At 38.2% G+C, this 26,135-nt stretch overlaps 1 pseudogene; it reads left to right on the forward strand.

The window, feature by feature from the left end:
• The first annotated feature begins 24,196 nt into the window (after window positions 1–24,196).
• Window positions 24,197–25,392, forward strand: LOC128578537 (KATNB1-like protein 1; annotated as a pseudogene).
• Window positions 25,393–26,135: the final 743 nt, after the last annotated feature.

Here is a 26,135-nt window from a genome sequence, read left to right on the forward strand (position 1 = left end):
ACTATAGATTCTGGTGCAGATCAAGTGAAAAGGAGAACATTACTTAAACATTTATGGTAAGAATGTAAATTAGTACAATCACTATAGAAAACAACATGGAAGTTCCTCAGATCTCTAAAACTATAATATGGTCCAGCAATCCCACAGTTAGGTATATATTTAAAAGACAGGAAATTCGTATATGAAAGGAATATTTACACTCCGATGTTTATTGCAGCACTATTCACAAAAGCCAACATATGTAATTGATGTACATATCTATCAGTGGGTGAATGAATAAAGAAAATGAAATACATTATGTAATAGAATGTTATTCACACATATGAAAGAATGAAATCTTGTCATCTATAACAATATGGATAGAAATGGAGGAAAACACAGAAAGAAAATATTACATGTTCGCATTGATACGTGGGAGCCAAAAAAAAATTGATCTCATGAAGGTAGAGATTAGAATGATATCTACCAGAATCTGGAATGCATAGTGGGAGTATGAAATTATTTGGTTAATTGGAACAAAAATACAGTTAGATAGAAGGAATACAATCTAGTTATCAGTAGCACAAAAAGTTGATGATAGTTGACAATTTTTTTTGTTTGTTTTGTTTTACTTAGCTCTCTGTTTTTTAGACAGGGTCTTTTTCTGTTGCCCAGGCTAGAGAGCTTGCTATAACTTCAAACTTGTGCACTCAAGCAATCCTCCTTCTTCAGGCTGTGAAGAAGCTAGTAGTACAAGTGTATGCCATCACATGTGACCAATTAAAAAAAAATGTAGAGATTAGGGTCTCTCTTTGTCGTTCAGGGTGGTCTTGAACTCTTGGCCTCCAAAAGATCCTCCTGCCTCTGCCTCCCAAAGTGCTAGGATTACAAACATGAGCCACTATGTCCTGTAGATAATGATTTATTATATATTTCAAAATAAATAAAGGGGAAGATTGGGAATGTTCCCAACACAAAGAAATGATAACTATGTGAGGCGATGGATCATATTTGATCAGTGTACATTGTATGTTTATATAAAAAATCATATGTGCCCCATAAATCCATCCAGCTATAATAGACCCATAAAATTAAAATACATGGAAACTTAGCATATATATGTATGCCTTTATATGTATATTTATTTATTTATTATCAGATCTTTACATACTTGTAATCATTTCCAAAAAACAAGGTGAATTTTCTGCCAGCAGACTACTTAGTTAGCTTTTGGAATTATGTATGCATCTTTTAATATTTTAGTAACTTTCCCCCAAAAGTAAAGTATATGGGATTGATGTGTGCTATTACAATGAGAATTGAAACTGGTAGGAGGTATTTATAAAGAAACTTAATTTTTTCCACTATTTCTTTAAATCTCTGTGGCCTTGGTACTTCCTCTTCCCCAGTTTCCAATTAAAGCAGGATTCTTCTACTCACTCTTAGGTAACACAGTTTTCTGATCACTTAAATTAAAATCAAACTTAAATAGATCTGGGTTCAGTTCAATACAATTGCCATAAAGAATGAGAAGAAGTAAAGGAAGTAAAAATTCTTATGTGGTCATATATTTGTGCTTTCTATACCTTGAATTAATTTATTTTTTCTTCATTAAATCATGACTGCGTACATTAATTCATTTATGTGGTACAATGTGCTGAATTGATAAACAATGTGGAATGCTTACTTTGAACTGATTAACATAACCATCACCTTGCTTGCTTATTTGTTGTGGTAAGACATTTATATCCTACTCTTAATAGTTTTGAAATGTACTAGCGTATTATGCACCTTAGGTGAGGTCCCACTAAATACCCTCCCTCTTGACAGCCTCCCTCGTGCCCTACCCTCTCCGTCCTCTTCTCTCTTTCTTTCTAGACTACAGTTATGTTTTATCATTCATATGAATGTGTAGGTGATTATATGTTGGTTTTATAGTATTATTGAGTACATTGGACACTTTTTCTTCCATTCTAGAGATACTTTACTAAAAAGAATATGTTCCAGCTCCATCCAGGTACATATGAAAGATGTAAAGTCTCCATCTTTTTTATGGCTCCACAGTATTCCATGGTATACATATACCATTTGTTAATCCATTCATGAGTCGATGGGCATTTGGGCTGTTTCCATATCTTGGCAAGTATTAATTAGGCTGCAATAAACTTTCTGGTGTGCCGCACCCACGGCACCACAGCCGTAGTGAGGCGGCGCTGTCCACGTACTAGAACGCCGGTAAGGAGGCTTGTGCTCCACGGAGCTTCGCCCCCAGCGACCCCTGCACAAACAGCATCAGAAAAGGTGCTCTACGTGCCAAGTCACCCGCAGGAGCTTGAACGACCGTGGCAGTCTTTAAAATTTATCACTTTGTTTTTCTTTAACATAAGTCTGTGTGTTCTATTACTAATCACAATGTGCTTTCTCAGGGCCGGACCCATTGCACTGCAGGATGAGATAAGGCACGAGCTTGCTAGACTCAATGCCGCCTATAAGTCAGGCACTAAGATGTTTAAGTAATAAATACCTTCACAGTAAATACCAATGATTTCAGACAATATATAGATGTTTTGTTACAAGAAGAATCATTTATAACTAGAATAGACAATGATCATATACAAATCAAAATAGTACAATCACGCAAAGGCAGGGAAAGCAGAATAAACAGAAAAGTAAGAAATTATGCCAGCCTTCCCTTTGCCTTGAGCAGTTAGCAAAAAAATGCAAACCTTGTTATCTCTGGAAAGAGGAAGAAGCAAACAACTTCACAACCATGCTGAGACCAGCTCTTTTATAATGAGTTAAACTTTGTACTGTTTAGTCTGGACATGCTTTTGACTGTTATCAACAAAAGGCAGAGCAATTGAATTGTTGTTGAAAATGTCTCAAATAATCAGAACTTACCTAAGCATGAAAAACTGCAAACATAAAGGAAAGATCTGTACATCTAAGTAAATGATTGTAACTCTCCCACTAACTCAAAATAACTCTTGTGTATGACGCCCCCTGCCTGTAAGAAAAAGTGTATAAATACTTGCATACTTTCACAGTGAAATTACAGCTGCATACTTTAACCCGTAGTGTGTCAGTCTGTCTTTCCTTCGCCGATCTCTCAACCTTCCTCGTTCCTTCTCCCTACTTTCCCTCGGACTGGAGCCCACCGACAGGGCGGTCCGTTGCAGGTGGCGCCCAAACAGGGACCTGAAGGACAGGTAATCTTCTCTCTTTTTCTTTCTTTTTCAAGGTTGAGGACGGCTCTTACCAGGGAGCTGCAGTCCCGCCGGTAAAGGCTGACCGGTTAAGTGTAAGTAATCACAGGATTCATGGGGCACGCACTAACTAAGGAAGAAAGAATGTTGCGTATTATGTTACAGCGTATGTTGGCTAAAAACGGGTTCAATGTGTCCCTCAAACGGCTGGAGGATCTTATGCATTTTATTAAGCTTGTCAGCCCTTGGTTCGTGGAGGGGGGTCTGTTAGCGCCTGGCGCAGAATCCCTCCTCCAGGTGCCAAGGGTGGCACTTTAGCTAACATTAGACAAGGTACTGAAGAACCGTACCAAGACTTTATTTCAAGGCTGGAAGAAGCCATTAACAGAATGCTCCCCCCGTCTGAGGGCACATCACTGTTGCTTAAACAGTTAGCATGGGAAAATGCCAATGCGCTGTGTCAGGACCTTATACGTCCTCTCAGAAAAACAGGTACTTTACCAGATTATATTAAAGCATGCATGGATGCCTCACCAGCTATAGTCCAGGGAATAGCTTATGCTGCAGCAATGCAAGGACAGAAATTCAGCGCCTATGTTAAAAATACCTTCAATAAAGGAGGCAAGGGGCCAAGAGCTCCTGCTAACACTTGTTACAATTGTGGCAAGCCAGGACATATGCAGAAGGACTGTAAGCGGTCCACTGCCAATAAGCCGAGGGGAGACCCACCCGGCTTATGCCCCCGTTGTAAAAAGGGGCGACATTGGAAAAATGAATGTAAATCAAAGTTTCATAGGGATGGAACCCCCTTGAATAATGACAAGGGTGACTCAGATCCTGAGGAACAGGAAATGAGAAAATCAAAAAACTAGAGAGGGGGCGTTCTCCCAGCCCTGACCCCAAGGGAGATCGTGCTGCACTGCAGGGCACGCAGCAACCGTCCACTTTAAATCCTCAGACGCCTGAATTCACTATTCATAATCTCCAAAGAGGCACACCTGGAAGTGCAGATTTAGATTTAGCAAGTGAAAAGGATGTCTTACTATCCAAATGGGACGGTGTTACTTTAATCCCCACTGCAGTAAAAGGGCAACTTTTGCCTGGAACGGTTAAAATTATAATAGGTAGAAGTTCAAATTATACTAAAAACTTTGAAGTCATCCCAGGAGTAGTTAACTCAGACACCCAAAATACTATCAAAATAATGATTAGGACATTAGTAGAGACTACACAAATTCACAAAGAACAAAGAATTGCCCAATTATTGTTATTACCATATGTCCCTTTACCCAATCCTCACTTGAAGTCAACTAGGGAACAAGGTCAGTTCAGCTCCACTAATTATGTGGCTCTGGTACGTGATTTAAATAAAAAACCATTTCAAAAGGTAAAATTGAATAGAAAGACATTTAAAGGGTTAATGAACACAGGAGCTGACAAAACCTGTATTGCAGCTTCTGAATGACCTCAGTCCTAACCAGTACGCAGAACCGGTTCTTCTTTAATTGGTCTTGGCTCAGCTTCAAGAGTTATACAAAGTTCAGCTTATCTTTCCTGAGAGTTTGAGGGAAAGGCAGGAGTTATTCAACCATATGTACTGCCTTCCCTACCTTTTACTCTGTGGGGCAGAGACATCTTAAGCTCTATGGATCTTAAATTAATCACTGCTAATCATTTGAATGACCAGCATTTTATATAGGGGCCACTGCAGAAAATCATGCAGTTAAAATAACTTGGTTAACAAATAAAGGACCAGATGTCCTCATAACTTCGGGACGAGGGTATGCTTGTGTTTTTCCACAGGATGCAGAATCACCCATCTGGATTCCAGACCGGCTGGTCAAGCCAGCTCCTCCGGAAAAAACAATGCAGAAGGAAACGCCAGCAGCCGCTACAAGATCTCACCCGCCACTTGGAGAAAATGAAAGTACACTCGCCGATAGCGAACAAAACCACCGAGCGCATTTCCACTAGCTCCAAGACGGCTGAAAAGGCCCAGCGGGGAAGGAAGCTGGGGGCCCCCCTGCCCTTCGTGGGGCGGGCCTGCCTCCCAAGTGTTACAGCCCCCAGACAGCAGCACTGGCAGAATCCCAAGAGTGAGGTTTAGAACCTTTATTATTAACCCTTTGCCACTAGTAATTTGTATAAATAAAAATATATATATATATTTTTACAAACTGAATCTTTGTCAACAGATAAGATTCTTGCCTTTTAAACCTTCTAATTATCAGTTTGGCTGAGTGAATAGGTGACTTCATGGTAAACTGGGATCCTGTCTGGTGGAAAGTGAGTTTTTGAGAGTAAGAGAAATTAAACAGAAAGGAGAATGACATTGTGTAAAGAAAGAATCTTATGTGATAAATTTTGTCCTGAAACAGAATAGTTATGTAAGAAAGTAAAAGGCAGGGCAAAAGTTCAAGAAAGTTTAGAATGTTTGTAGATGGTCTGTGCAGGTTAAATGAAGCTCATAAAAGAGAATTTGTGAAAGAATTTACATGTGATCCAGTTGACTATGTATTTCCTTTAAAATCTTTTGACTTGTAATTTTCTTTAAACAAATGTTTTAAGCCTTTGATATTTAACAAACCTTCCAAAATAAAAACTCAAAATCTGGGGTTTGACGCCCATAGGGCAGTGGTTGCAGCACTGGCCACATACATTGAGATATAACACATGATTTGAGCCTTCTTCGACAAGACATCACAGCTATGAGTCAAGCCCATTTGCTAACAACTTCACTTCACACATTAGCTGAATCACTAAACAATAGCTTTAAAGCATTCAATCCTCTTGATTGGATCCAATACTTTGTGTTTATAACTATAATAGAATGTCTACTATTTCTTACTGTTCTGCTATTACCTTGTCTCATTCGTTGTCTTTTTACATCTAAAACTTCCATTCGCCAGGAGGTCTTCAAGCTGCAGTTTAATAATAAAACAGGGGGAAATGCCGCACTCACGGCACCACAGCCGTAGTGAGGCAGCGCTGTCCGCGTTCTAGAACGCCGGTAAGGAGGCTTGTGCTCCACGGAGCTTCGCCCCCAGCGACCCCTGCACAAACAGCATCAGAAACGGTGCTCTACGTGCCAAGTCACCCGCAGGAGCTTGAACGACCGTGGCAGTCTTTAAAATTTATCACTTTGTTTTTCTTTAACATAAGTCTGTGTGTTCTATTACTCATCACAATGTGCTTTCTCAGGGCCGGACCCATTGCACTGCAGGATGAGATAAGGCACGAGCTTGCTAGACTCAATGCCGCCTATACGTCAGGCACTAAGATGTTTAAGTAATAAATACCTTCACAGTAAATACCAATGATTTCAGACAATATATAGATGTTTTGTTACAAGAAGAATCATTTATAACTAGAATAGACAATGATCATATACAAATCAAAATAGTACAATCACGCAAAGGCAGGGAAAGCAGAAAAAACAGAAAAGTAAGAAATTATGCCAGCCTTCCCTTTGCCTTGAGCAGTTAGCAAAAAAATGCAAACCTTGTTATCTCTGGAAAGAGGAAGAAGCAAACAACTTCACAACCATGCTGAGACCAGCTCTTTTATAATGAGTTAAACTTTGTACTGTTTAGTCTGGACATGCTTTTGACTGTTATCAACAAAAGGCAGAGCAATTGAATTGTTGTTGAAAATGTCTCAAATAATCAGAACTTACCTAAGCATGAAAAACTACAAACATAAAGGAAAGATCTGTACATCTAAGTAAATGATTGTAACTCTCCGACTAACTCAAAATAACTCTTGTGTATGACGCCCCCTGCCTGTAAGAAAAAGTGTATAAATACTTGCATACTTTCACAGTGAAATTACAGCTGCATACTTTAACCCGTAGTGTGTCAGTCTGTCTTTCCTTCGCCGATCTCTCAACCTTCCTCGTTCCTTCTCCCTACTTTCCCTCGGACTGGAGCCCACCGACAGGGCGGTCCGTTGCACTGGTGCAAACAGAAGCTTCTCTAAAGAAGACAGGCACATGGCCTACAAACACAAGAAAAAATGCTCATCATATTTAATCATCAGAGAAATGCAAATCAAAACCACTTTGAGATATCATCTAACTCCAGTAAGATTAGCTCACATTACAAAATTCCAAAACTACAGATGTTGGCGTGGATGCAGAGAGAAGGGAACACTTCTACACTGCTGGTGGGAATGCAAACTAATACAACCCTTTTAGAAGAAGTTTGATGAATTCTCAAGAAACTAAAAGTAGACCTACTGTTTGGTCCTGCAACTCCTCTACTAGGTATATACCCAGTGATTTTACATTAATTTAAAGCTTTTAGTCTCATGGGTACTTTTGGAGTTCTTCTAAGTTTCTCCTTCCTGTCCAGTAGGCTTATCCTATGTGCAGTCCAATGACAAGGTAAAGCATCTGTCTGCTCTTGCTCCACTCTTAGAACCTTATACAACCTGCATTAAATTCGGTTTCTCCTTTTTGGATCTTTCTAATGGGTACCTCCCATCCAGAAAACGTTCAAACATCCTTTATCCAAATAAACTAAAGTTCAGATCAGCAGGTTCACTGCCTCACTTCTCCTACGTTATACTTTTAAAGCAATTAGCCATCCATTTCTTATACCTTTGATTTTCTTTGAAAGCGTCAAATAGCAGTTGATCATTCTTGTAAACTTCTAGGAATACATGAATATCTAGGTTTCAGAAGAAGAACTATCATTAATCTGTCTTGCAAAACTTGTCACCAGTATCTCCTTGAATTTTCCCTCCTCACTGGACTCTATTTTTTCATCCTAGACTCCAAGAATACACAGGAATTTCATAATCTTAAACATTTTTCAAGTCTCTGAAGAACCTCCAAGCTATGTATTCTATTTCTTCTTTTATTTGCCATCACTATATCCGTTACTGGGGCTACAATTTTTACCATGCTGTTTGACACCTAGGACACTTCCTGTCATTTGGAGGTTTTGCAAGCTTAGGTAATACAGGTTTTTTTAATGATTAGACTGAGTCAAAACAATTAAGATAATTAAATTATTCATTGGTTGAATATCCAATATCAATTTTTGTATACTCATGAACTAATTTTTTTTAATTTTATATCCTCTTTGCCCCGATATTGTTATAAATAAATTGCAATAACAGAAAAACTATACATAGTCATCATTCTTTGAGTAAAATAAATAGAAAAAAAAATTCACGACATGGATTTTAAGGAGCAAGATGGCAGCCGAGTAACAGCTTCCTTGCATCTGGGCACCGTGAGTCTGGGGAGATAGGATTCCAGGCATCTCTGGCTGGTGGGAACTGCCTATCATCACTCCTATGAGGATACAGGGAGTCAGCGAGAAACTTCTGGACCCCAAGAGGAGGACTAAAACAGTGGAAAACCGGCAAGTGGTCGCGTGTGTTCAATCCGTCTAAACCCACCCACAACTGTAAGTTCAGTAGCAGCGAGACTGCAAACCAGAAAGGCCTTACTTGTGAACTGTTTTGATGTCCTTGGGCTTGGCACTGAGTTGAACTGCCCTGGGGAAGGCCTGAGCGGGAGTGCGGAGAACTTTGGCTGTTGTCTAGGGCCCCAGTCTGAGCCGCTGAGCCAGACGGAGCTAATAGTGTTTGGCGGTGGGTCACACGGAACCATTGTCCGTGATCTGCCCCGGCAAGCTCCGCCCTCAGGGTCACAGAGCTAGAAACAGGTGGGAGCTGGTAACCCAGCAACCAAGTAGCCTAAGGGTGGGGTCTGAGCCGCCTTGAAGCCCTAACCCTCAGGGGCAGAGTGAGACCGGTTTTGGCACACTGGGTAAGCGGATAGCCACTTCAGCACTGATTCCAGCGAGAAAGCTGGGAAAGCTTCTCCTCAGCAAGTTTACAAGTTCAAAGTGCCTTTTAAGTGGGCTGAAGAGAGATTTAGGGTGTCTACCTGCAGGGGTTTGAGAAATCAGCAGCCTCCAGTCGTATGAGAACTGTGACTAACATCTCATACCCCAGAAGACCACGTGTTTCCCAGACAATATTCAATAACATATACAAACTGCTTTGTTTTTGGTTGTATATTTTTTCTTTTTTTTTTTTTGTTTTTTTTGTTTGTTTGTTTGTTTATTTTGACATTGTTGATGTTCTTTTGTTTTTTAATTTCAATCTTTTCCATACATATCCCTTTTTCTTTCTCAACTTTTCTAGTTTAATTATAATTTCCCATTGCTGCCTTTTTTAATAACTACAACTTCATTTTTGCTAGTGTTTCTACCACTATCATTTGGTTTTTCACCAAATTGTATCCCCGTAAAGTTTTCTGTTTCCTTGTTTTGGTTTGATTTATAGCATTTTTGTCTTTCCTCTCTACTTGGTGGAGGTGGGGTACTATGTCTGATCAGGTTAGGAAAGAGCTGCTGACCTCAAGGGAACCACCCAACTGGGCACCCCCAGAAGGTGGGGTTTTTTAAGGTTGTGTCAAAATACCCTACTGTACACCTATATTGCCCTGTCTCCCTCTTTCTGTACCTCTCTTCTTTTTGTCAATATTCCTTATCCACACCCCCTCTCCTTTCTCTATCTTTCTTTTTTTTCTTATCACCTGGTCCTCCTTTCTTTCATCCCTTTTTTGCTCCTCAACCTTCTCACCCTTCTGGTCCTGTAACCCTTAGTCCACAGGCATGAGAACTTAAAGAGCAAGAGGAAGTGAAAGGAAAATTAGGGCAAGGAAACAGATAAAAGAAATCACTCATGAGGAAGAATCAGCAGAAAACTCCAGGCAACATGAAGAACCAGTCCAGAACAACCCCGCGAAGGGACCATGAGGTAGCTACTGCAGAGGATTCCACCTATACAGAAATGTTAGGAATGACAGAAAGGGAATTTAGAATACACATGTTGAAAACAATGAAAGAAATGATGGAAACAATGAAGAAAACTGCTAATAAAGTGGAAAATAACCAAAAGGAAATCCAAAAACAGAATCAAATAAGAGATGAACGATATGAAGAATATAAAAAGGATATAGCAGAGCTGAAGGAACTGAAACAGTCAATCAGGGAACTTACAGATGCAATGGAAAGTATCAGCAACAGGTTAGACCATGCAGAAGAAAGAATTTCAGAGGTAGAAGACAAAGCTCTTCAGATAACTCAGATAGTAAAAGAGGCAGAAAAGAAGAGAGAGAAAGCAGAACGTTCACTGTCAGAATTATGGGACTTTATGAAGCGTTCCAAAATACGAGTTATAGGAATTCCAGAAGGGGAAGAAGAATGCCCCAGAGGAATGGAAGCCATACTAGAGAATATTATAAATGAAAATTTCCCAAACATCACCAACAATTCTGACACACTGCTTTCAGAGGGATATCGGACCCCAGGTCGCCTCAACTCTAACCGAGCTTCTCCAATACACATTGTGATGAACCTGTCCAAAGTCAAGACAAAAGAAAAGATTCTGCAAGCTGCCAGGAGGAAGCGCCAGTTGACCTACAGGGGCAAATCCATCAGAGTGACCGCAGACTTCTCTAATGAAACTTTCCAAGCAAGAAGACAATGGTCATCTACATTTAATCTACTTAAACAGAACAATTTTCAGCCCAGAATTCTGTACCCTGCTAAGCTAAGATTCAAAATTGACGGAGAAATCAAATCATTTACGGATATACAAACATTGAGGAAATTCGCCACAACAAGACCAGCTCTACAGGAAATACTTCAACCTGTTCTGCACACTGACCACCACAATGGATCAGCGGCAAAGTAAGAACTCAGAAATCAAAGGACAGAACCTAACCTCCACACTGATGCAAAAGATAAAACTAAGCAATGGACTCTCACCAAATAAGACGAATAGAATACTACCACCCTTATCAATTATCTCCATAAATATTAATGGCTTGAATTCCCCACTGAAGAGACATAGATTGGCTGACTGGATTAAAAAACACAAGACATCCATTTGCTGTCTGCAAGAAACACACCTGGCTTCAAAAGACAAATTAAAGCTCCGAGTCAAGGGTTGGAAGACAATTTTTCAGGCAAATGGAATTCAGAAGAAAAGAGGAGTTGCAATCTTATTTTCAGATACATGTGGATTTAAAGCAACTAAAGTCAAAAAAGACAAAGATGGTCACTTTATATTGGTCAAGGGAAAACTACAAGAAGAAGACATTTCAATTCTAAATATTTATGCACCCAATTAAATGCTCCCAGATTCTTGAAGCAGACCTTACTCAGTCTGAGCAATATGATATCTGATAATACCATCATAACAGGGGACTTTAACACACCTCTTACAGAGCTGGACAGATCCTCTAAACAGAAATTAAACAAAGATATAAGAGATTTAAATGAGACCTTAGACAACTATGCTTGATAGATGCATATAGAACACTCCACCCCAAAGTTAAAGAATATACATTCTTTTCATCACCCCATGGAACATTCTCCAAAATTGATCATATCCAGGGACACAAAACAAATATCAACAGAATCAAAAGAATTGAAATTTTACCTTGTATCTTCTCAGACCATAAGGCACTAAAAGTGGAACTCAACTCTAACAAAAATGCTCGACCCCACCCAAAGGCATGGAAACTAAACAATCTTCTGTTGAATAACAGATGGGTGCAGGAAGAAATAAAACAGGAAATCATTAACTTCCTTGAGCATAACAACAATGAAGACACAAGCTACCAAAACCTCTGGGATACTGCAAAAGCAGTTTTGAGAGGAAAATTCATCACTTTAGATGCCTACATTCGAAAAACAGAAAGAGAGCGCATCAACAATCTCACAAGAGATCTTATGGAATTGGAAAAAGAAGAACAATCTAAGCCTAAACTCAGTAGAAGAAAAGAAATATCCAAAATCAAATCAGAGATCAATGAAATTGAAAACAAAAGAATCATTCAGAAAATTAATGAAACAAGGAGTTAGTTTTTTGAAAAAATAAATAAAATAGATAAACCATTGGCCAGACTAACTAGAAATACAAAAGTAAAATCTCTAGTAACCTCAATCAGAAACGATAAAGGGGAAATAACAACTGATCCCACAGAGATACAAGAGATCATCTCTGAATACTACCAGAAACTCTATGCCCAGAAATTTGACAATGTGAAGGAAATGGATCAATATTTGGAATCACACCCTCTCCCTAGACTTAGCCAGGAAGAAATAGAGCTCCTGAACAGACCAATTTCAAGCACTGAGATCAAAGAAACAATAAAAAAGCTTCCAACTAAAAAATGCCCTGGTCCAGATGGCTTCACTCCAGAATTCTATCAAACCTTCAAGGAAGAGCTTATTCCTGTACTGCAGAAATTATTCCAAAAAACTGAGGAAGAAGGAATCTTCCCCAACACATTCTATGAAGCAAACATCACCCTGATACCCAAACCAGGAAAAGACCCAAACAAAAAGGAGAATTTCAGACCAATGTCACTCATGAATATAGACGGAAAAATTCTCAACAAAATCCTAGCCAATAGATTACAGCTTATCATCAAAAAAGTCATTCATCATGATCAAGTAGGCTTCATCCCAGGGATGCAAGGCTGGTTTAACATACGCAAGTCCATAAACATTATCCACCATATTAACAGAGGCAAAAATAAAGATCACATGATCCTCTCAATAGATGCAGAAAAAGCATTTGATAAAATCCAGCATCCTTTTCTATTTAGAACACTGAAGATGATAGGCATAGGTGGCACATTTCCAAAACTGATTGAAGCTATCTATGACAAACCCACAGCCAATATTTTACTGAATGGAGTAAAACTGAAAGCTTTTCCTCTTAGAACTAGAACCAGACAAGGTTGTCCTCTGTCACCTTTACTATTCAACGTAGTGCTGGAAGTTCTAGCCAATACAATTAGGCAAGACAAGGAAATAAAGGGAATCCAAATGGGAGCAGAGGAGGTCAAACTCTCCCTCTTTGCTGACGATATGATCTTATACTTAGAGAACCCCAAAGACTCAACCACAAGACTCCTAGAAGTCATCAAAAAATACAGTAATGTTTCAGGATATAAAATCAATGTCCACAAGTCAGTAGCCTTTGTATGCACCAATAACAGTCAAGAGGAGAAGCTAATTAAGGACACAACTCCCTTCACCATAGTTTCAAAAAAATGGAATACCTAGGAATATACCTAACGAAGGAGGTGAAGGACCTCTATAAAGAAAACTATGAACTCCTCAGAAAGGAAATAGCAGAGGATATTAACAAATGGAAGAACATACCATGCTCATGGATGGGAAGAATCAACATTGTTAAAATGTCTATACTTCCCAAAGCAATCTACCTATTCAATGCCATTCCTATCAAAGTACCTACATCGTACTTTCAAGATTTGGAAAAAATGATTCTGCGTTTTGTATGGAACCGGAAAAAACCCCGTATAGCTAAGGCAGTTCTTGGTAACAAAAATAAAGCTGGGGGCATCAGCATACCAGATTTTAGTCTGTACTACAAAGCCATAGTGCTCAAGACAGCATGGTACTGGCACAAAAACAGAGACATAGACACTTGGAATCGAATTGAACACCAAGAAATGAAACTAACATCTTACAACCACCTAATCTTCGATAAACCAAACAAGAACTTACCTTTTGGGAAAGACTCCCTATTCAATAAATGGTGTTGGGAGAACTGCATATCTTCATGTAAAAGACTGAAACTGGACCCACACCTTTCTCCACTCACAAAAATTGACTCAAGATGGATAAAGGACTTAAATTTAAGGCATGAAACAATAAAAATCCTCAAAGAAAGCATAGGAAAAACACTGGAAGATATTGGCCTGGGGGAAGACTTCATGAAGAAGACTGCCATGGCAATTGCAGCAACAACAAAAGTAAACAAATGGGACTTCATTAAACTGAAAAGCTTCTGTACAGCCAAGGAGACAATAACCAAAGCAAAGAGACAACCCACACAATGGGAAAGGATATTTGCATATTTTCGATCAGACAAAAGCTTGATAACCTGGATCTATAGAGAACTCAAATTAATCCACATGAAAAAAGCCAACAATCCCATATATCAATGGGCAAGAGACATGAATAGAACTTTCTCTAAAGACGACAGACGAATGGCTAACAAACACATGAAAAAATGTTCATCATCTCTATATATTAGAGAAATGCAAATCAAAACATCCCTGAGATATCATCTAACCCCAGTGAGAATGGCCCACATCACAAAATCTCAAAACTGCAGATGCTGGCGTGGATGTGGAGAGAAGGGAACACTTTTACACTGCTGGTGGGACTGCAAACTAGTACAACCTTTCTGGAAGGAAGTATGGAGAAACCTCAAAGCACTCAACCTAGACCTCCCATTAGATCCTGCAATCCCATTACTGGGCATCTACCCAGAAGGAAAAAAATCCTTTTATCATAAGGACACTTGTACTAGACTGTTTATTGCAGCTCAATTTACAATCGCCAAAATGTGGAAACAGCCTAAATGCCCACCAACCCAGGAATGGATTAACAAGCTGTGGTATATGTATACCATGGAATACTATTCAGCCATTAAAAAAAATGGAGACTTTACATCCTTCGTATTAACCTGGATGGAAGTGGAAGACATTATTCTTAGTAAAGCATCACAAGAATGGAGAAGCATGAATCCTATGTACTCAATCTTGATATGAGGACAATTAATGACAATTAAGGTTATGGGGGGGGAAGCAGAAAGAGGGATGGAGGGAGGGGGATGGGGCCTTAGTGTGTGTCACACTTTATGGGGGCAAGACATGACTGCAAGAGGGACTTTACCTAACAATTGCAATCAGTGTAACTGGCTTATTGTACCCTCAATGAATCCCCAACAATAAAAAAAAAAAAAAATTCACGACATGAATATTGAATATATATTACGTTTACAAAATCATCAACATATTCTGTCACGTGATCTTTATTGACTAAGACCCTTTTTTCTCCTCTGTCCCAGAGGGTCCCAATATTTGGTTTAGCATAACACACATGATAGGTGCTGTTAAAGAAGGATATTTCCAGGGTCATATGCAAGTCCTGAGTGTGCCATATTATTTTAGGGTTCTACTTCTTTGGGACTTGGAGTTCTCACTGACACTCGTTCTTCTTGGCAAATTACTAAAACTGAAATAGCTAAAGCATCAATGAGCTCAACTCAACATACATTCCTTGAGTGCCAGGAATTTTGTTAACTGTGCAAGAATAAATTTAAAATTTCATCAAGATAAAATCGTCTAGTGAGAGTGACAGAAATGTAACGTTATGATTCAGCAACTACTTATTTAGTAGCTTTCAGTGGAATACAAATCTAATATCATATCATTGAATATGCAAGAGCAGAGTAGTTTGGTGAAATTCTTGGCAAATATGAAATATAAACATGTTGACACATTATGTTATCAAAATTATTGTAATAAAAGACTGGAAAGGCATATTTATGATGATTACAGAATGCCTCATGTGGTAGAATAAAGCCACTATGATTGCCTTTTTTAACATTTTCTTGCTTTCTTTTTTTTTTTAATTGAGACAAAGTCTCACTTTTTTACCCTTGGTAGAGTGCTATGGCATCACAGCTCACAGCAACCTCAAACTTTTAGACTTAAGTGATTCTCTTGCCTCAGCCTCTCAAGCAGTTGGGACTACAGGTGTCAGCCACAATGCCCGACTATTGTTGTTGTTGTTGTTGTCATTTGTTGTTTAGCAGGCCTGGGCCAGGTTTGAACCCTCGATGTATGTGGCCAGCGCCCTAACCACTGACCTACGGGCGCTGAGCTGCCTTTGTTAACATTTTCAGTTTTTGCTTTTGACTTGAATTAGTTGAATAAATAAAGACATTATAAGCTTGTCATTTTATCTCATGCTCCAGATTTCTGAACGTGGGGAAGGAACTCAGCCTATGGGATTCTCAGTTCTTTTTCCTCTGAAGAGGAAAGGCTTGAAAATTCTGGTAAGCAGCTGGTTGAAATAAGCAGATTTTCTATTAGTTTTCTCCTAGATAACTGAGTAACTGAGAAGTAATCAACATCTTTGAAATCTAAATATAACCTATTCGTTTGATTTACCCCACACCACCCCCTGTAAGCCCCTTACTCTGAGTGGCCTGCAAAAATAAATCTCCCTTGTATCAGTGCAGTTTCCACTATACTGTGCTGCATCAGGATCTCCAAGCACGAAGGTTATTGCTCTTGCATACAAATGATGCACAAAAGAGTCAGCTAGAACTAATTTGTAAAGCTTGCTTAACGTCATGACTAACTTAAGCCTAAAATAAATCATGGATTATAACAATGCAAATAATAATACCAACAAGAATAACAGCAGCTAACATTTCCCTTTTATTCATAAAGTGCCAGGAAGTATTCTAAGTGCCTGTTATATAGTGTATATTTTATACTCACAACAATCTAGGAGGTAGGTACTAGTACAGCCCCTATTTTTCAACGTTGATACATGAAAATTTTAAGTATTTTGCTCAAGGTCTGATGCACAGAATTTTGACTCAAAGGTCTACGTTCTTATCCACGAATGGATTCTACCTCTTGCTTGAGCTGATAATAGCCTTAAGCAACTTTTCAACGTCTGATAGTGTGCGTATAGCTTTGTGCTTTTAACTATCACCAAATCTTCTTTATCAAGCAAAATCTTCTTTATCACCAAATATTCTTTATCAAGCATATCAAGTGTATGCTTTTGGATTTTGTTGGGGATGCTCTCATGAAATTCCAAGCTATAAACTTAAGATTTGTGAAAATGTTTCTTGGTTCCTTACTCCTCTTAATAGGATTCTTCATCTTCTCAACTATAACTCAAGTCTATCAATTCTCCACTGCCCTAAAAAATTCCCTGTGAAGCCCTTCCCTTGCTCTTGTGATTGGGTCAGGTCCTTCATAAATACCCATGGATTTTATCTTAACTTTTATTATGATAAATAGTCCTTAATGCTTGTCTCATCCTCTATATTGGACACTCTATAAGAGAAATAATTATGGCCATCTTGTGTACTATTATATTTCAAGCATTTATTTGCTGCCTACAGCATGGAAAATACTAAATACTGATAAACAAATGACTTTTCTTCCTGTTTTTCTCTATAGGATCCCCTCACATGGGACCCCCTCAAGGGGTCCCACTTCTCATTGTCATCTCAATACTATGTTCTGATGTACCTGTACTTCTAGCCAATATAATAGCATCATCCATCAATTTCATTTGATTAATCAAATACTTAGCCTGTATAGTTCTTATCCTCAAACTGTTACTTGAAAGGATAAGACAAGGACAGAAAACCTAAGTGTAAGAGGTGTACTGTGATAAATGCTGAGTATCTTATATCAGAGTTTGGAGAATTTAGAAAATAGAGAAAATGGACAAATACATTAGATCTCCACAGTTGTGTTATAATGTGTATAGTTAATGTACAAAGTCTCTTCAATGGATTACTCAAAAAAAAAAAAAAAGAAGAAGAAGAAGAAACGAAAGAAGAAAATAAAAGTATACCTTGGAACCTATTTTAAACAATGACTGCTTTCTCTAAAATAGTTTCTTAAGTAGACTACTCCTTCCTTTCTCAGGAAATTGAAATGGTGCACAAAGTATCTATTTCCTTTTTGTTTTTTTCTTACATTACTTAAGCACAGGTTGCCGCCTTGGCAGAATGAAGCAGGCTGTTTGCAAAAACAAAAGAGGAATCAATGTTTTCTCAAAGAACTTCAGTCTAAAAATAGATAACAGCTATTTTATTTTCACCATGTACCTACTAGTCTGTTTTCTTGTTTGCCAAGCCCCATTCTGTGCTCATGATACAACTGAGAAAAGTTCTGGGTGAGTGAAAAACAAGAACTTTGTGCTATCAACCCTGCCTGTTGCTGCAGGGTGTGTACATCCCGCCCCGTATTTAGCAGGATCGATCATCAAAAGAAAAAGACAGCTTCTTACCAAGTGGGAGCCGAAAGTTCCTTATTAACCCTCCCTCCTCCCATAAAAGCCCTAGGTATGGGGTGATGAAGGTCCTATATCATCCTTTCAACACTCCTAACTGGCACAGCATTATTGATACCCACCACTTATAAATTTGGAGCCCACAATTGTTGAATAGTAAATTTTCCTTTGGGAAAGTCTGTATTTGCTGTGCTACTTTTGAAAAATAAACAGTTTGTTATCCTCATATAGAATAAAAATTACCTGTTAAATAAAAGTCCACAGGCAGATGCTTTTTGAGCCTCATAAAAGTTCTGGGAGTGATGTATGGCGAGGTTATTGGCTGCACAACACGTGAAGAAACAGAGACACAGAGAATAGGCAGACCCAACCTAATGAAACCCTCAGCTACTTCCAAAGGAGTTTGAGTCAATTTGACATGACTGTGAACATTCTTCTTTCCCACTTTAGAATGCCCCTGTATAGTCAGTTATCCTTTCTCTTCTACCTCAGAAAAATAAGAGCTCATTTTCCTGTACCATGAATGATCCCTCCATTTGTGCTTCATTTTTTCTTTTCTTGTCTATCTCATCTTAAAAGGAAAACTTAAGACCATGTCTAAGTCTTCTATTTTGTAAACTGTAAAGTCTATGATTTTACTGTGCTCTCTTGATTTCCTATCAACAAAATTTATTTTTGACCAATATAGTGGTGAAGGCTCTCTTTCATGGGCCAATATCAATGCCAAGTTTGATTCAGTTATTAAAACCATGTGTAAGGCAAACTTTTAATGTACTTTATAATAACCTTTATAATGGAGCAGGACAGTGTAGAAAGGACCACTGTATGTCAAGCACTTCATTTAATTTGTTAGATCTCTTTATTATTCTGTATGTATCGTTGAAAAATTTGTTTTATTATATATCAATCAAATAGTTTAGCCTTCGTGGAAGTATATGCATGTGCCTTGAAGGTTGTTCAGAGTATGTTATGTTTCTGATTATGACTCTCTTTCATATTTGTCTCAAAATTAGATAGCCTCTTTGTCAATGTATTCCAGGAACAAGGGAGCATCCCACATCATCGGCTACTTGATTTTCCAAGGAAAATTTATGTGTGTGTGCATGTGTTTTTTGTTTGTTTGTTTTCCCTCTCACTCCTCTAAAGCAAGTTTGCAGAAATAGGCTATCAGCACAATTTATTGATAGGCTCTCTTTTCTCCAGTTTACGTTGTCTGATTTGTTAAAAATCCTTTGGATATAGGTAGATTGTATTATATCTGGATTTTCCCATTGGTCTATGTGTCTATGTTTGTGCCAATACCACAGTGTTTTGGTTGTTAATCCTTGTAGCATAGTTTAAATTCTGGTAATGTGATGCCTCCAGAGTTGTTCTTTTTGATTAAGGTTTCCTTGACTATATTTGCTCTTTTATGGTTCCCAATGAAGCATAGAAATATTCTTTTTTCGGATCCATGAATTATGATGTCAGTAATATGATGGGGATTGAGTTTAATCTGCAAATTATTTTGGGGTAGCGTAGGCATTTGAACAATGTGGATTCTAAGTATCCACAAGCATGATGGGTTTTTCCATTTTTTGATATCCTCTGTGATCTCTTCACTCAGAGTTTCATAGTTATCCTTGCAGTGGTCTTTTGGTTACATATATTCCTAGGTATTTTATTTTCTTTGTAGCTATTGCAAATGGTAGTGAGTCTTTGATTTGATTCTTGACTATTATTGGTATATATAAATGCTACTGATTTAGAAACATTGATTTTGTAGCCTGAGACTTTGCTGAATTTTTTATTCATTCCAGGACCTCTTGGTGGAAAACTTGGGGTTTTGTAGATACAAGACCATATCATTAAACAATAGTTTAACCTTCTCTTTCCTGTTTTTGATACTCTTTCTTTCGCTTGCCTGGATGCTCTGGCTAGGACTTCCATAACTATGTTGAATAACAGTGATGACAGTTGGTCCCCTTGTCTTCTTCCACTTCTTAGAGAGAATGATTTCAACTTTTTCCCCATTCAGTAGGCTATTGGCTATGGGACTGTCATATATAACTTTTATAAATTGGGGATAAGCTCCCCCTGTGTCTAGTTTGTTGAAGATTCTTATCATGAAAGCATGCTGGGCTTTGTCAAATGCTTTTTGTGCATCTATTAATATGACCATATGGTCTTTCTTTTTCTTTCGTTTGTGTGATGAATCACACTTATTCATTTATGCTGTCCTTCCTTCCATAAGATGAAGCCTACTTGGTCATGGTGGATTTTTTTTTTTCTTTTACAGACAGATTCCTACTTTCTCACCTTTAGTAGAGTGCTGTGCCATCACAGCTCACAGCAACCTCCAGCTCTTGGGCTTAGGCGATTCTCTTGCCTCAGCCTCCCAAGTAGCTGGGACTACAGGTGCCCTCCACACACATGGATTTTGTTTTTTTGTTGGTTTTTTTTTTTTTTATGTCCTATTGAATTTGGTTTGCTAATATGTTGTTGAGAATTTTTGAGTCTATACTTACAAGGGATTTTGGTGTATAGTTTTCTTTTATTTTCTTTTATTTCTTTTTTTTATTTTTGGTCCTTCTCTACTTTGTTGTCCAGGTGATACTACCTTCATAGAACATATAAAGAGTTAGGGAGGATTCCCTCCTTCTCAAGGTCATGGAATAAATTTTGTATTATGGGTACTAGTTCTACTTTGTAGGTTGGGGAGAATTCAGCTGTGAATCCATCTGGTCCAGGGATTTTTTTTATCTATTTATTTAATTTTGTTTAGGAGATTTTCATTACTTTTTCTATCACACTGTTTGTTATTAGTCTATTTAGAAGTACAATTTTTTTCTTAATTGAGCCTTGGAGGTTGTGTGTTTCCAGGAACTTGTAAATTTCCTCTACTTTCTCTACTTCATGCATGTTAAGATTTATATAATTTGTATTTCTACAGTATCAGTTGTAAAGTTAACTTTGTAATTTCTGGTTGAACTTATCTGGGTTCCTTTTCTTCTATTCTTCATTAATGTACCAAATGTTCTGATAATTTTGTTTATCTTTTCAAAGAACCAACTTTGTGTTTCATTAACCCTTTTGAATTGTATTTTTGTTTTCCTCTTTATTTAACTCTGGTTTGACCTTCATTATTCATTTTCTTCTGCTGGCTTTGGGTTTGGTTAGTTCTTCCTTTTCTGATTCCTTGCATGTAACATTAGATTGTTGATTTGTGATCTTTATGTCTTTTTGATAGAGGCACTTAGGGCTATGGATTTTCCCTGAGGAATGCTCTTGTCATGTCCCACAGATTTTGTTAGTTTGTGTTTCATTGACCACTCAGTTCAAAGACTTTTTTGTTTTCAATCTTTATTTTAGTCTTGACACAATAATCATTTAATAGGAGGTAATTTAATTCCATGACTTTGTGTGGGTTTTAGCATTTTTCTTTTTTTTTAATTAAATGATAGCTGTGTACATTAATGCAATCATGGGGTACCATACACTGGTTTTATAGACCATTTGACATATTTTCATCACACTGGTTAACAAAGCCTTCCTGGCATTTTCTTAGTTATTGTGCTAAGATATTTATATTCTACATTTTAAGTCCCTTGAAATTACAATTGTGATGTTTATTTATTTGTATACCTCTAATAATTTTTGCTTTATATATCTGGGAGTTTCTATGTTGGGCACATATGTATGTAGGATTATTATATTTTCATATTGAATTTCCCTTTGCTATTATGTAATGACCCTCTTTGTCTTTACATTTGTCAACTTAAAGTCAGTTTTATCAGACATTAGAATGCCTCTTTTGATTTCCATTTGATGCACACTAATGGAGGTTTGATGGAGGTTTTCTTTCTTTTTTTTTTTTTTTTTTACACTTTCATGTTGAGGTAATGTTCATCATCCTGGTTTGATGTGCTTCCTGGAGGTAACAGGGTTGTGTTTTTTCATCCGTTCAGCCAGATGATGTCTTAGAGAGGAGCGATCAGTTTGTTAACATTAATTTATAGCATTGGTATGTGTGATATTGGTCTCTTCATACTGTTGGGTAGTCCCTTGTTGTTTTGTTTCACCTCTTCTATCATTTTATAAGAGTTGTGAGGGGTTTGGGGGGAGTGTGAGTTTACATTTATGGGTATCTATTGTGTTGAATTATGTATAATGCTCTTCAGAATATTTTGTGTAAGGCAGCACTGGTCATAGCAAATTCCCTTAGTGTTTGCTTGTCTGGAAAAGATTTAATTTCCGTGTCAGTCATGAAATTTAGTTTTGCAGGATACAAAATCCTAGGATTGTAGTTGTTCTGTTTAAAACAATTCACGATGGAGCCCCAATCCCTCTGGATTATAGGGCTTCAGCTCAGAAGTCTTCAGTTAGCCTAATTGGGTTTTCTTTGTACGTTGTTCAATGCTTTCCCCTTGTTGCTTGCAGAATTTTATCCTTAATTTTTAGTTTGTCCACGTTTATTGATGTATGTCTCAAAGAAGAACTATTTGCTATGAATCTTCCCTGTTGTTCAATGTCCATATTGTAACTATATGTCTGAATATCTGATGATATGTGGGAAGTTTTATCAGTGATTTCCTCTAGAATGTTATCTATGTTTTTAACCATTTCTTCTCTCCCTGGGATACATACAATTTAAGTGTTAGCTCACTTTACATAGTCACATATCTCTCTCAGTAATTGCTCAGGCTTTTGTATACTCATCTCTGCCTCTTTGAATGACTGGGTCATCTCAAGAGCCTTGTCTTCAAGCTCTAAGACTTTCTTCTCCTTAGTTTAGTCTGCTGTTAATGTTTTCTGCTCCATTTTAAATTCCCTAAATGACTTATTCACTGCCATAAGTTCTACTGTATACTTTTAAATGCTGTCTACCTCTCTAGTGACTTTTCATCTTTTCCATAGGTTTCCTCCAACAATTTTTTTCTTATTATTTATTGGTTTTCAACTTTCTCTTCAATTCCAGTCATCTTGTTTTCCATCAATATTCTGAATTCCATTTTTTGTCATTTTAGCAATTCCCTTGTGAGTAGAAGCTACTACTGTAGTTCTCTGTGTTCCCCTGGGGTTGTTGAACTGTTTTGTTTTCTCCTGTTGCTGTGTTCTTTTGCTGGTTTCTTTTCTTCTGGAACCTCTTCTTTCAGTTCTGCATTGATAGTATTGCAGAGCACTTGTTCTTCTTTTCTTGGGATGCTCTCAAACCACATCTAGGGTGATAGCTACTCAAGATTTGTGAATCATGAGTGAAGTTGTGGATTTCAGGGACGTTCTGAGATTCTGCCATGCCAGTAGTAGTAATGAGAACTCAAGTAGTGCGTTCTTGGAGTTCAAGCACAACTCTGAAAACTAAGGGTGGAATAGCACCCCTGGTGGGTGACATACAGACAGAACCTTGACATACAGACAGAACCTTGAACTAGAGCACAGCAAGAGATTCAGAGGTGGCTCCAGGGATTTCAGGGCAGAGCCCTGTGTGGTCTGTTCACAAGTGTGGGAACTGCTTATACCCTCTCTCCCAGGCTCACCACCACCTAAGACCCAATAAGGTATTCACCCCAGGCTTCCCAAGAAGTGTCTGTGGTGTCTGAAATTCCTTTTGTGTTTAGCTCCCATGCCAGGGAGGAGACATGCTCAGGCCCCTGTCACAAGACAAAACATGGAGGAGCATTTCTGAATCCTCTCTGGCCTGGTGGGTTGATGTAAATGCTAATGCTGAAAGATTGGGTCTCCTGCAGGCCTGACTTTGTGTGTCAGAGTTATCAGGATGGTGTCAGTTGCAGAAACCTGGGATCAGCAGGCCCCAGATATCTGCTGTACCTACTCTCTGGTGGAATATCTCTGCACAGACTCTTAGCATCATCTAAATCATTCCAGAAGTATGAAGTGGAGGAGGGAGATCCCTCACAGATCAAGCTGCCAGTAACTTTTGTTTCTGTCTTAAAAATCAGTGTGTTGAACTATCCCGGCGGGCTGGGAGTGCGGCCGCTTTTGAATGGCTGTGAGTGGGGCCGGGCCCGGGACCCCAGGGACGCTCTAGGCTGCCCACGCGGTTCGTCAGCGCCAGGGTTGGGCTGAGGCGCCGCGGTACCATGAAGCGCTGGTATTTAAGAGATTATGGCATCTGAAACCTACAATGTTAAAAAATGGAACTTCTATAATAATCTTGAGGATCATTCCATTGATCTTCCTGGAAAAAGGATCTCTAATTTCACTAAAAAGAACATGAAGGCGGTTAAGAAATCTCCAAAACAGTTGGCTGCTTACATAAATAGAACAGTTGGACAAGCTGTGAAAAATCCAGATAAACTGCATAAGGTGATTTATCACAGAAAGAAAGTTCGTCATTCCTTTCCAAGTCCTTGTTACAGGAAAAAAAAAAAAAAAAACAGTCCCCTCAAAGTGGGGGCTGTGACATGGCAAATAAAGAAAATGAACTGGCTTGTGCAGGCCACTTGCCTGAAAAATTGCACCACAATAGTTGAACATAATTTGATTAACTCCAGTGATTCTAGTGCTTCACAAACAGAAAGTCCATCATCAAAATACAGTGTTTTTTGTTTTTTGTTTTTTTTCCTGAGGTTTCTCAGGATGATGAAACAATGGGTCAAGTTTTGTTCAGCAGGAATTTGAGATTGAATGTAGCTTTAACTTTCTGGAAAAAGAGAAGTATAAGTGAACTTGTAGCTTACTTGGTGAGGATAGGTACAGCAGGATTGCCTTCCTGTGCTCACTAATAGTTTACAGGAAGAAAAACAATATATCTCTCTTGGCTGCTGTGTAGATTTGTTATCTCTAGTAAAGTCACTGCTTAAAAGCAAATTTGAAGAATATGTAATAGTTGGTTTAAACTGGCTTCAAGCAGTCATAGAAAGACGGTGGTCAGAACTATCATCCAAAACAGAAATTACAGGGCAGCGCCTGTGGCTCAGTCGGTAAGACGCCTGCCCCATATACCGAGGGTGACGGGTTCAGACCCAGCCCCTGCCAAACTGCAACCAAAAAATAGCCGGGCGTTGTGGCGGGCGCCTGTAGTCCCAGCTACTCGGGAGGCTGAGGCAAGAGAATCACGTAAGCCCAGGAGTTGGAGGTTGCTGTGAGCTGTGTGAGGCCACGGAACTCTACCGAGGGCCATAAAGTAAGACTCTATCTCTACAAAAAAAAAAAAAACAGAAATTACAAATTATGGAAATATTCAAATTTTAAAACAGTTAGTGGATTATGGTAACAAAAAAAACCATCCTACTTTGGTTCCGGGATATACTGGTAATATAGCTAAGGATGTAGATGCTTATTTATTACAGTTGAATTGAGAGATTTCATCTGTTAAAGACCACTTGGTTTTTTGAAACATCCCTGGACTATGATTTACAAAAAAGACCTCCCCCGAGAAATGGGAACTGTGGAAGAAATCAAAAACATTTTTCTTTTTAAAAAGCCACATAATGAAATGACTAACAAAGACCTAGCAATCTACTTCGCATTGAAGTGGAAATATATCCAAAAGGAGCAGCTTCAACTTCAATGAGGTGAAAGTGGACTATGAAGATTGTTCACCTTTGCTGCATTTGGGATTTATATGGTTATTTGATAACATTGTTTAAGAACTACTGAGTCTTTATGCAATCTTGCGTAACAATATAATTTATACTATGTGAAAAAATAAGACAGGACTTATTACCAGAAACTACAAAGAGAAATCATACACATTTTTTAAGATTTGTTTTATGAAAAAGCACGTAAATGTGTGCAGCTATTTTCTTACGTTGAAAAGACTCAAAGTTAAAAATATCATAGTAAAAAATCAATATTAAAAATTTTTGTCCACATTGAGAAAAAAAAAAATCAGTGTGTTGTAGGATTGCTTCTATTATTCTGGCTTCTTCTCTTCCTACCAGTGTGAATTGAATTAAGATCCCTAGCTTAATTTCTGAGATGGTGGGTTATGCTTCTAAGCATCATCCATGACCTGTGTGATTGAATTGATTTATGCTGTAATGAGCTATAGAGTTGTCCTCGCTGTCAGTTTTTAATACTTTCAGGGAAGAGTCAACTG

Source organism: Nycticebus coucang, chromosome X (assembly GCF_027406575.1).
Source record: "Nycticebus coucang isolate mNycCou1 chromosome X, mNycCou1.pri, whole genome shotgun sequence".
Lineage (NCBI taxonomy): Eukaryota > Metazoa > Chordata > Mammalia > Primates > Lorisidae > Nycticebus > Nycticebus coucang.